General features: G+C 43.8%; 2 pseudogenes; both read left to right on the forward strand.

Annotated features, from left to right (window-relative positions):
* Nucleotides 1-349: 349 nt before the first annotated feature.
* On the forward strand, nt 350-551 carry LOC138668108 (U2 spliceosomal RNA; annotated as a pseudogene).
* A 5,809-nt stretch (nt 552-6,360) lies between these two features.
* On the forward strand, nt 6,361-6,533 carry LOC138668284 (U2 spliceosomal RNA; annotated as a pseudogene).
* The last annotated feature ends 5,424 nt before the right edge of the window (nt 6,534-11,957 follow it).

Below are 11,957 nucleotides of genomic sequence, written 5' to 3' on the forward strand. Positions count from 1 at the left end.
GGGTGTTGTGGTTAATTATGGTGTGCGTGATGGAGAGCTTGTGGGATGTAAGGAATCTTGGTTTGTTTAGGAGGAAATCTTTATCTGTGAATGAGTGTGTCAGATTAATTCTTTCTAGGTTGTACCTAATATACAAGTTGGACAGCAGAGGCGGTGGTTGTACAGATGCCGAGGGTATTTGGAAGTTTAAGAAGTGGCATTACCTTATCAAATATCAGTAAGGGCTTGTTGTGTAACTAATTTTCTGAATTTATGCAGAATGTTAACTGTGTATATTTTTGTTACATTTTTGCTGAATAAATTGAACCATGATGATGATGTTTTACTTAGCAAACTTTTGAGTGGTATCATACTGTTTGCTATAAAACTAACCTGAATGGTTTAAAAAACAAAAAAAAACTGTTCTTATCAGTTTAATATCTGATATGTCCCCTATTTGGGGACCATATATTAAATGGATTTTTAGAACAGGGAGCTGGAAATGGAGCTTGCTCTGTCCACTCCACGCATTGACCCGTTATTGCAGTATCTCCGGGAACAGTGCACTCCTTCTCTGATCCAGTTTCCAAAAACAGATTGAATTGAATTGAAATCAGCCCAGCAAGTTGTCATTTAACCCTTTACGAGACTTCTTTTCAGGGTCAAAGGAGCACATTTCAGATGGCAAATGTAGCATTTTGCTCAATTTCACTGGACCTTTTGCAACATTTCCTGTGCCTTGCCTGCCTTGCTTTCACCTATGCATGTCCAGCATTGGATTGCATCCAATATGCAATCGATCAATCAATCAATCAATTAATCAATCAATCAGTCTTTGCTGGTTGCAACTGGTGTGTTAAGATGTAGGCCCGAATGAGGCCTTTGTAACAGTGTTGCTAATATATTGTGCCATCTACAAAATTAGGCCCCTGCTGTCAGTATTAAGTGTTTAAATTGAAGTATCCTATGAGTAGTTCGGCCATACATACTACATTTGTGACCGCATGCACGAATTCCTTTGTAAAACATTGGCTCCCTCTTGTGGACCACTGACTTTTAATTATGTGGTGTATGATATGTATTTAAATAAAAAAGGAAAAATGGGATCTGTGCTGATCTTGAATATGCCAGTCTTGTCTATCTTGTCTTGTACTGTGTGAGTAGTATTCTAATGCTTTTGACCAATCAGGTGCGCTGCCTGCAGTAGATAGAATCTGTGCACGGAACCTTCACCTGCTGTCACAATGGGGCCTTTAGACATTGACTCCGGAACTCTCATGTGTCACAATGGGCTCTGGGCCTATCTATCTAAGGCAGTGTAAAATGGCGCCGTCTTCAGTCTGCTGCTGGAGCAGCAGCAGACCACATGGTAGGGGGGGTCTGTGCCCAGCTTCAGGAGAGCTGGGAAGACAACTGCTCGCCTGTTTGGTTTTTGAATTACACTCTCGCTCTGCCTGTTTCTTGAATAAGCCTCCTTACCTTGACAAGCCAGCTGGTATGTCACTCTCCATCAGGAGAAACTTTACCCCTTAGACCCCAGTCCAGAGCCTCTCACCTAGCCAAATCAGTTCTCTTGCTTCGCACTGATGAGGGCCAAGAGCCCCAAACACCGTGTTGCGAATTGAGATACTGATTTGGCTTTAATCCTAAGTCATATTGCACGACTCGATAATGAGTTGATTGTGACTGGTAGGATCGCTACTTACAACAGGTGCCGCAATAGAGTTGAAGTCCTCTTTTTCTCACAAGAGGCAATTTGCATATTTGCACTAATAGTTGCACTCTTTAGCGCAAAAGGGATGGAGGGTGTGTTCAAATAGGCGTAGTTATGCAGATTAGGTGGAGTTATGCAGATTTTTAAAAAAACACGTTGGGCCCAGCTTGAACACACCCCTACACCCCCCCCCACACACACACACCCACACACACCAGAACTGCCATTTGAGAAGGCATCCAGAGTTTGGAAAAAATGTCTTCCCCTGGGCAATCTTTTGCGCTCTCTCCACAATGGGTGTTGGTTGTAGGCCTTTGTGCGTCCGGAGTGGCAAACCCTTTCAGGCTATCACTTCTCAGCCTTTTGGCTGAGATCAAGTGTAGTGACCATATAGTTGCTGCCTTGGTCTTGACTGGAAGGTGCCTGGGGTACCCGGCTCCTTGGTCTGGGGGGATTGTCTCACTTATGGTAGGACTTCACCACCCTGCTGCTATTAGGGAGTTGGATTAGTCCCCAGGCAATGAGTTGCGATCCCCTGGCGAAAGGCCGAGCCCGTGTGGACGGTAAGCCTTAGCCTAAACTGCTGCGATGCCATGCGAGTGGCAATTTTCATATGGCGCTGTCCAGATAAGGAACTCGATTAAGGTCGAGGTTCCAGAAATCCTTGTCGGGTACGACAACCCTCGGGAGTTTTATGTGCAGATTCTGAGGAATCTACTGGGTGTTAAGGAGAGTGACGTCTACTGCCTGCAGGAGAAGGGGCACAACTCGTATGTCCTAACGCTGGCAACCAAGATTGCCTGCCAAAACTTCTATGAATGAGTCAAGGGCGAGCGTTTAAGCAAGCTGTTGGATGGAGTGGTCTTCACGGCTCTGTATGGCGAACTTGACGTACCCCTCATAGTGCATATGTTCAACCCTCATGTGTCCCGAGAGGATATTGAGCTGTACCTGAACAGATACTGTACGTCTGTAAGGTACACGGGGAACGTCAAAGGGAGAAGCGGATTCTGGAACGGGAAACGGCGCTTTATGGTACACTTTAGAGCTGACCTTGGGGGTGTAGAAGGCCTTATGCACCCCCCTCCACAGTGGTGCTGGGGAGAGACCACGGCTATCTGTTTTACAACGGACAGCCGCTCAGATGCCGAAAGTGTGGCGACCTTGGTCACTTGCAAAGTGACTGTAAAAATGAGCGGATGAGTTAGTGCCACAACTGTGGTAAATGGGGTCATGCCTCAAAGGACTGCAAAAACGAAAAGACCTGCAGTAGTTGCGGACGGGCTGATCACCTGTTCAGCAATTGTCCAATGAGGACAAGGTCTCATGGTGGCTACGGGGCGTCTGCGGCTAGTTCCGCAGGGGTCCCTGCTGATGGAAGCAGGGCAAGCTCAGTGGTCACCGGTGTGAGCTTTGCGGACATCACTGCGGGTCAAATGCGGTCTGACTCAGTTGAAGCTCGGACAGTGCCCAAGTCTAATGGCTCGGCTCCCACAGCCGTAGTGGTACCCGTGCCTACTCCTGCAGGTGTCCAGGTTCCGCCTGGCGGGGAGGGGGCACTTCCTCAGAGGAGATCTGAGAAAGATCAAAAAAAAGAGGCGTGTATCCAGAGCGGTTGGTGCCATTTCTGATGTCCATCCAGAGGTCCCTGCTGATGACCATGCTGACGGTGGATCGGATGTCTGCCCTGAAACCTGTCCAGAGGCCCAACCAGATGCCAATCCAGAGGGATGTCCTGATGTTTGTCCAGAGGATGGAGGCCATGAGTCAACTGGTGATCCTGGTGCCGGACCTGCTCGTCACCCTGTTCTTGGGGATACATCTGTCGGAGGCTCTGATGGGGTTATGGACATTCCACTAGCTGCAGTGCCTGGAAAGGACCCTGCGGACCAGATGGATCTCAGTGTCTGTGGTAAGTGGAGCCGTGAGGAGACTCGGGAGGAGGAGGGCCCACCTGAGACATCCCGTAGATTTTTTTCTGGCTGTTGCTCCACCTCTCCTCAGCCCAGAAGGGACGAACGTAATAGAGGAATACACGGACTCCGAGGATACTGCCAGTTTACTGACTGTGTCTTCTTTATCACCTGCCGTATCACAGATTATTGAGTCTGATGCAGAGTGCCAAGAATTATTAAAAAAGACTTAACATGGCAGACATCCACATTGCCTCACTGAATGTGAGAAGCTTAAAGAGCCCCACTAGGAGGGCTGCTTTGTTTACATGGCTAATGACTGAGTTTTGAGGTCTTTTTCCTGCAGGAGTGTGGTATTGATCATGGACTTTCATATCCCAACCTAATTAAAGACTGGTCAGCAGGACCCTCTGTCTGGTCAGGGTCAAATGAAAATAAAGCTGCTGGGGTTGGGATTTTATTCAAAGGTCAAAATGTAAATATTTTATCTGTCACTGAAATCATTCCAGGCCGTGCCTTATTAGCCCACGTTGTTTTAAATGGTTTTACCTGTCGTTTAATGAATATTTATGCATCCCCCGAGAAAAATGAACGTGCCTCCCTTTTTAATGACATATCTTTGTTTTTAACAGGTCAATCTCCAATAATAGTGGGAGGGGATTTTAATTGTGTCATGTTGGGAGAGGGGCGGAGTGGTGGTGATGGTGCTGGAAGAACAGACAAAACATCTAGTCTGTTAAAACACCTAGTGACAGATCTTAAATTATTAGATGCATGGAGGAAGTCCCACCCTTCTGACCCAGGATATACGTGGAAGGGTAGAGGGCTGTCTTCTCGCATTGATTTTATTTTTTGTTCTAATTATGTTTTTAAATCCAGTTACGCAGGGCTGATGGAAAACATCTTTTCTGATCATGTATTGCTACATACCAACCTGCAGGTTCCTGGGGATGCAAATGTAGGTAAAGGTATGTGGAAACTTAATACTCTCCTTTTAGAAGACGAGTTGGTAAGGGCAGACTTTATAGCCAAATATAAATCCTGGAGGGGGCGGAAACAACCAAAACAGAGTATGCTGGGGTGGTGGGAGTGTGTTAAAACCCGCATTAAAGAGTTTTTTTTATCAAAGTTGGCAAAAGAAAGGCACGGGAAACAAGAAAATGTTTTAGAGATTTTGGCACCAGCTCTGCATCCATTAATAGAGTAATTTTAATCACGGGAATTTTTAGTGCGGGTTCTGGTTTTAAGCTAAATATTAATAAATGTGACTTTTTATAATGGGCCAATGGGAATCAGACCTCCCCCGGGTCCCAACATAATCAGTTGGAATTAAGATTCTGGGCATCTTGTTCAATCAGGCAAATGATGGTAAGGAAAACTGGGACCTGGTACTCAATAAATTGCACCAAAAAATTTCCCTGTGGCAAATCCGCAAATTATCAATGGAGGGTAAGATCCTGGTGATCAAGATGGTATTGCTTCCCATCATTTTGTATGCCACCATGGTCTTCCCTCCAAACTCCTTTTACCTAAAAAAGCTTATGAAACCCATGTTTTACTTTCTTTGGGGGTCCAATATGGAGAAATTAAGGAGGGAGGTGGTTTGTAAAAGTAAAAAGAATGGTGGTAAGGCGTTTCCCAACCTAAAACTGTTCATTTTTATAAAGTTTTTTGTATTTTGCTATAAAAATTTGTACAATGTTGGGGCTTTCTCGTGTTTCCTGAGGTATGCAACAGGATTCACTTTCAGGAACTCTCCTTTTCTTCTATCACCTCCCGAACAATACAGGGTCCTGGAAAGCACCATTTCTGAGTATGATTTAGCTCATGTTGACCGTCAGTTTCTTCTTGACCAGCGTAAACTGACAATTATTTGTAAGGGTCATGAAGTGATGCAGGATGTGTCCAACTTTTCCATTTCCAAAAGTAGGCTAGTATGGAATAATGTTGCCTGTCCAGCTCTTAGTAAATCCCAAAAGGATCTGGCTTGGCAGGTAGTTCATCAATGCCTCCCAACAAGGGCCTTCCAGCACCATAGGGGTTTGGTTGCCAGTGCCAGATGCCCTAGAGACAGGTGTGCGCCAGACGAGTCAGTCTTCCACTTATTTTGGGAGTGTTCCTATGCTCAGGAGCTCTGGCAAATAGTGGGTACCCTATTAAAGTGGATATGTGGGATACAATCCCTAACCTGTGACACAATTATTTATGGTATCATTAACTGCCCTACCATGAAACAAGCACGAGTGGCATGGCTAATGATCAATTGTTTTAAAGAATCCCTATGGAAAGTGCAAAATATATTTCTGTTTAAGCGTGATTTTATTTCTGTAAATAACTGCATTGGGTTGGCACTATGTGAGATGTATATATACTACCTGCGAGATTGTAAAAAAATGGGAGTTAAAGAAGCAAAACAGTTATGGTGTTTACATATGTAAATTATATGCATATTAGTTGTTTTTATTTGTGTTCTTAATTGTACTTTTAATCAGATTTTGTTTTAAGCCATGGTTTATTCAAGTGTGAATTTTTATTGTACTTGGATTATTTTAACAATGGTTTTAAAATCTGAAAGTATTGTAAATGGGTCTTAGCAAGAAAAGAGAACACAGTTTTATATGCATATGTATTGTACTGTTTTTATGTGTGTTTTTTTTTACCCTGTTTTAAAATCAGATTTGTATTTGTTTTTATGTCATATTTTACTCAAGTCTTTGATTTGTTTGAAATTTATGATGTATGTCTGATTTTAATAAAGCTAATTTGAAAAGTGATCTGTTCTTATCAGTTTAATATCTGATACGTCCCCTATTTGGGGACCATATATTAAATGGATTTTTAGAACAGGGAGCTGGAAATGGAGCTTGAGATACTGATTTGGCTTTAATCCTAAATCATATTGCACGACTCGTTAATGAGTTGATTGTGACTGGTAGGATCGCTACTTACAACAAGTGCCGCAATAGAGTTGAAGTCCTCTTTTTCCTCACAAGAGGCAATTTGCATATTTGCACTAATAGTTGCACTCTTTAGCGCAAAGGGGATGGAGGGTGTGTTCAAATGGGCGGAGTTATGCAGATTAGGCGGAGTTATGCAGATTTAAAAAAAACGCGTTGGGGCCAGCTTGAACACACCCCCACACCCCCACACACACCAGAACTGCCATTTGAGAAGGCATCCAGAGTTTGGAAAAAAATGTCTTCCCCTGGGCAATCTTTTGGGCTCTCTCCACAGTGGGTCTTGGTTGTAGGCCATGGTGCGTCCGGAGTGGCAAACCATTTCAGGCCATCGCTTCTCGGCCTTTTGGCTGCGATCTTGTGTCGCGGTCAGGGGGTGCGAGTGATTCCTGGCAGCGTGCTGCTGATTTGCTACTGCGGTCTTTGTACCGGCAGAGAAGATTGAAGAGAGAAGATGTTCATCAAGAATACCATTCGTGTGGTCGTGGAAAGAAGTGCCAGAAATAATGTGGTTTTCGTGGTTCGTGACCTGCTGGAGGAAAAGGCTGGAGCTCACCGGACTGACATTTTCAGCGTTAACGAGTTCCGGAATCAAGGTATATATGATGTTACCTTTGTGAGTGAGCCGTGTTGCTTAACTATCTTTGAGTGGCTCAGAAGTCATGATGGTGATCCATGCCTGGAGGGAGTGCGGGTGGAGCCTTTGTTTGGGCTAATGGAGAAAGTGGTGACTGTTACGGTGTATAACCCTTACACTGAAGTAAGTCTGCTGGAGCAGTTCCTGGCTCGTTATTGCGAGTATGTGAAGGGTGGAGAGAAGCAAAAAAATTGCTTGGGGATCTTTAACTGTAAATACGTGTTTCGTGTGAAACTGAGGAGGGACCCAAGTTGTTTGGGAGGCTTCGCCCATCCCCCGGCGAACTTTTCAGTAGCAGGGCAAAGGGGCTTCCTGACATATGCAGGGCAGCCTCTATACTGTAGGAAGTGTTTTCAGTTTGGGCACCTACAGAGTACCTGTGAGAAAAGTATGGTTTGCCGCAATTGTAAACAGGAGGGCCATATGGCGGCTCAGTGTCTAATGCCACGTGAGTGTGACCAGTGTGGAGACATAGGGCACCTGTATAGGGACTGTCCATATGCTGGGCCGAGGAGGCCAACCAGAGAGGAGGAGAGGCGGGAGGAGGAAGGAAAAAAGCGTGAGGAGCGGAGGCAGGAGGAGGAGAAAAAGAGAGAGGAGGAGGTGAAGAAACGGGAAGAGGAGAGGAGGCGGGAGGAAAGCAAGTCTTCTGCGCAGGAGAGCGCTGAGATAATTCCGCCCTCTATGGTTGAGATACGGCGGGATAGAAGGCAGGAGGACAAGGAGGCTGAAAGGAGGAAGGAGGAGCTGGAGGACAAATTATTTTGGAGAGCCGCAAAGCAGGAAGAGCGTGCTATGACTAATAAAAGTAAGAAAAAAAAGGATGTTCCAGTTACTAATACAGAGGAGTTGGGTGCGCTGATGGATTTTGATATTTCTGGGGCGGAGGAGATGGTTGATCCTGTGATTCCGGAATCTGACCCAAGAAATATAGGTGCTTTTTCCTCACAAGAGGAGCCTGGAGGTCGAAAGTGTCCCAGGGAGGGTGGTGGGGAAAATTTTGACTTTGAGGTTCCAGAAGCAGGAGTGCCCCAGAGAAAGGTTGGGCGGAAGAAGTCACGTGTGGAGGAGTGTATGGAGGTCAGCGGCTCTGAAAGCTGCTCGGCGCAGATGGTGGAGGAGGACAGTGGCGACACTGCTTAGCTATGTGCTTTTTTTTTCAGTAGCTAAGCGTTTTTGTACATAGCTTTTGCCGTTAAAATGTGTTTTGTACATTGCAGTTGCTTTAAAATGTGTTTTTGTTTTTTTGTTTTTTTTTCTCATATAAGTTGTTTAATGTCCTTTTTGTAGGTTGTTTGCTTTAGTGTTTTTGTTTCTGTGTATATTATGGGGTTTATAATTATATCACAAAATGTGAGGGTCTTTAAAAATAGGTTGCGGCGGGCGGCTATTTTGGATTTTTTTGCAACACAAAATGCAGGAATTTTTTGTTTGCAGGAGTGTGGGATTGTGGATGATGTGAAGGGGAGTGAATGGCCTCATGGTGCGTCTGTGTGGTCAGGGAGTGCTTGTAATAAAAATGATGGTGTGGGTTTTTTAGTGAAGGGAAATGATGTGAGTTTGTGTGACTATATGGTGATTGAGGTTGGAAGGTGTGTGTTGGCTAATTTTGAGTTTAGAAATGTTCGTTTTTGTGTTATCAATGTATATGCGCCTGTGGAAAAACAGGAGCGTAAGGGTTTGTTTGAAAAAATTAAATTTTTTGTTCCTGGGAGAGTGCCTGTAGTGATAGTGGGTGATATGAACTGTGATGTGGGAAGTGTGAATGTGGATGTGGCAGGGAAAGTGTTAATGGATATGGTGAGTGATTTTGGTTTAAGGGATATGCAGTGTGCATGCAAGATAGCACCGTTGTTAAATACGTTTTTTTCTGATAGTGGGAGGGTGGCGTCTAGGTTAGATTATTGTTTTGTGTCTAAAAATATGATTCTTGTTAGTTATGCACAGGAGAGTGTGGTTTTTTCGGATCATGTGTGTATGAAGTGTGAATTGGATTTGCATGTTAATGAGGTGGCTGGGAAAGGTGTGTGGAAGCTGAATGTGAGTTTGCTGGAAGGAGGGGGTGTGAGAGAGGAGTATAAAAGAATTTATGCAGATTGGTGTGGATGCAGGAGTGATATCAGAAGCGTGTGTGAATGGTGGGATTGGGTTAAATGGAAAACCAAGAGTTTTTTTAAAAAGCTCAGGTACAAGTGTGCGGCTGCAAAGAGGAAAAGGTTTGTTTTTTTTAAATGCAAGATTGAGCGTGTTGTATAAGTTGAGGGCCGGAGGGATGGATGTGAGTGAAGATTTAGTGAAAGTGAAAAAAGAAGTGGATGATTTTTTGTTAGAAAGAGGGAGGAGTATTGTGTATAGGGCCAAGATAGAGAATTTGGAGAAGAATGAGAAGTGTTCGCGTTTTTTCTTTAAAAAAGTTTTTGGGAAAAGACAGAGTATGAGTGTTTTGAATGGGATGGATGGAAATGAAGTGAGTGGTGTGGACTTGTGTGAGGAAGTGGCAAAGTTTTATGATGACTTGTATGCTGTGAAATGGAGGGATGAAGGTTTGGAGAGTGAGGTGCTGAGTGGTTTGGAAAATAGTTTGAATAAGATAGAAAGGGAAAGTTTGATGGGCGATGTGACAGATGAAGAAGTATGGAAGGTGGTGTGTAGTATGGCGTTGAATAAAACGCCGGGGGAGGATGGTTTACCGGTGGAATTTTATCGTGTGATGTGGGATGTGATTGGGAAGGATTTTGTGGATGTATGTAAGTATATGTGGGCGAATGCAGAGGTGGCAAATGGTATGCGTGCAGGGGTGGTTGTGTTATTGCCAAAAAAGGGTGATTTGAAAAATCTTAAAAACTGGAGGCCGATCACATTGTTGAATTGTGATTATAAGATTTATGCGAAGCTTTTGGCCAACAGGATGCGTGGCGTGGTTGGGAGTGTGGTGGGTGAGGAGCAATGTTGTGCGGTGCCTGGAAGACGAATACATGGAAGTTTGTGTATGTTGAGAGATTGTTTATGGGACTGCATGAGTCGTAAGAAGGGGGTGTATGTGTTGAGTTTGGATTTTGAGAAGGCGTATGATAGGTTGGCACATGGTTTTTTGTTTAGTGTGTTGGTGAGGATGGGATTTCCTTCTGAGTTTGTTGAGAGAGTGAGAAGTTTGTATAAGAATATTTATAGTTGTGTGTTGTTGAATGGAAATGTGGGGAGGAGAGTAAATGTGTTTTCGGGTGTTCGGCAGGGGTGCCCTTTGTCCCCTATCGTATTTATTTGTGCAATTGAGCCATTGTTATGTCTGTTGAGAAAAGATAAGGTGATTCAGGGTGTGCAAGTACCGGGGGGTGGGGGGAGAGAGTGGAAGATGAGTGGTTATATGGATGATGTGTGTGTGTTGTGTGATTCAGAGTGTTCGGTACGGCGTGTGAAGTTGTCGGTTTCTATTTTTTGTGGAGCTTCTGCTTTTAAAGTGAATTGGGAGAAGAGTGAGTGTAAGAATTTTGGGGGGAGGAGTCTGAGCGATGATGTTGGAGTGAATGTGGTGAGTGGACCGATAAAGGTTTTTGGCGTGAAATTTTCGGAGAAACTGGATGGAGAGGAAAGCTGGGTGGATGTGAGAGAGAGAGTGGAGCGTAAGTTAAATTTTTGGAATTTGAGGGATCTTACGTTTTTTGGTAAAATTTTAGTTATTAAGAGTGTTGTGTTACCTATTTTTTTGTATGTTGCGATGGTTTTTCCACCAAGCTACATGTGTGTTAGAAGATTAAATAGGGTTTTGTTTGTCTTTTTTTGGGGTTCATGTATGGAGCGTGCTAGGAGAGAAATTGTTATGAAGAGTTTGGATAAGGGGGGACTGGGTTTCCCAAATTTGAATGTATTTTTTGGCGTGAATATTATGGTGTTTGTATTAGGTGTGATTAGGATGGATGGGAAGTATGCATGTATGTGCAGGTTTTTGTTTGGAAATTTCTTGTTTCATTTGAAATGGCGTGAAAGAGATCTTAGGAGCCCAGTGGCTTTTGAGGTTCCTGTGTGGTATGTGTGGGTTTACAAATTTTTAGTGAAGTATGAACTTTGTGATGTGGATGTGAGATTGTTAGAAAAGAAGAAAGCTGTATATAAGATGATTGAGTGTAGAGAGATGGAATGTGACATTGGACGAGTTTACAGGCTGTCCTTACCAGATCTTAAAGTGGTAAGAGGGGATGATGTGCAGAAAGTATGGAAGAAGGTACGTATGAATGGTATGACAAACAGGCAGAGTGAGATTGTATGGCAGTCATTGCATGGGGTGTTACCGGTGAGGGAGTTTCAGAAAAATCGGGGTTTAGTGAGGAGTGAGAAGTGTCCGAGGAGTGGATGTGGTGGAAGTGAGAGCGTGGTGCATTTGTTTTGGAATTGTCAGTATGCTAGAAGTGTGATTGCAGGGTTGGGTCGTTTGTGTAAGGAGCTGTGTGAGGTGAATCTGTTGTCTTTTGAGCTTTTTATGTTTGGATTGGGTATGTGTGGGGAAAAGGAGAGAGTATTGTGGTTAATGATGGCATGTATAAAAGAGGTTTTGTGGGATGTGAGGAATATATATGTGTTTAAAAGGAAGGAGATTGAAGTTAAAAATTGTATAAGGATTATTTTGGGAAAATTGTATTTTTGTTTTGTGTGTGATCAGAGGAGGAGAGGGGAGGTGGATGCAGAGGGAATTTGGAAAACCAAAAAATGGAAACATTTTGTTAATGTATCTTGAGTTTTTTTGTGTTGTTAATAAATATATT

The sequence above is a fragment of the Ranitomeya imitator genome, chromosome 2 (genome assembly GCF_032444005.1).
Source record: "Ranitomeya imitator isolate aRanImi1 chromosome 2, aRanImi1.pri, whole genome shotgun sequence".
NCBI lineage: Eukaryota > Metazoa > Chordata > Amphibia > Anura > Dendrobatidae > Ranitomeya > Ranitomeya imitator.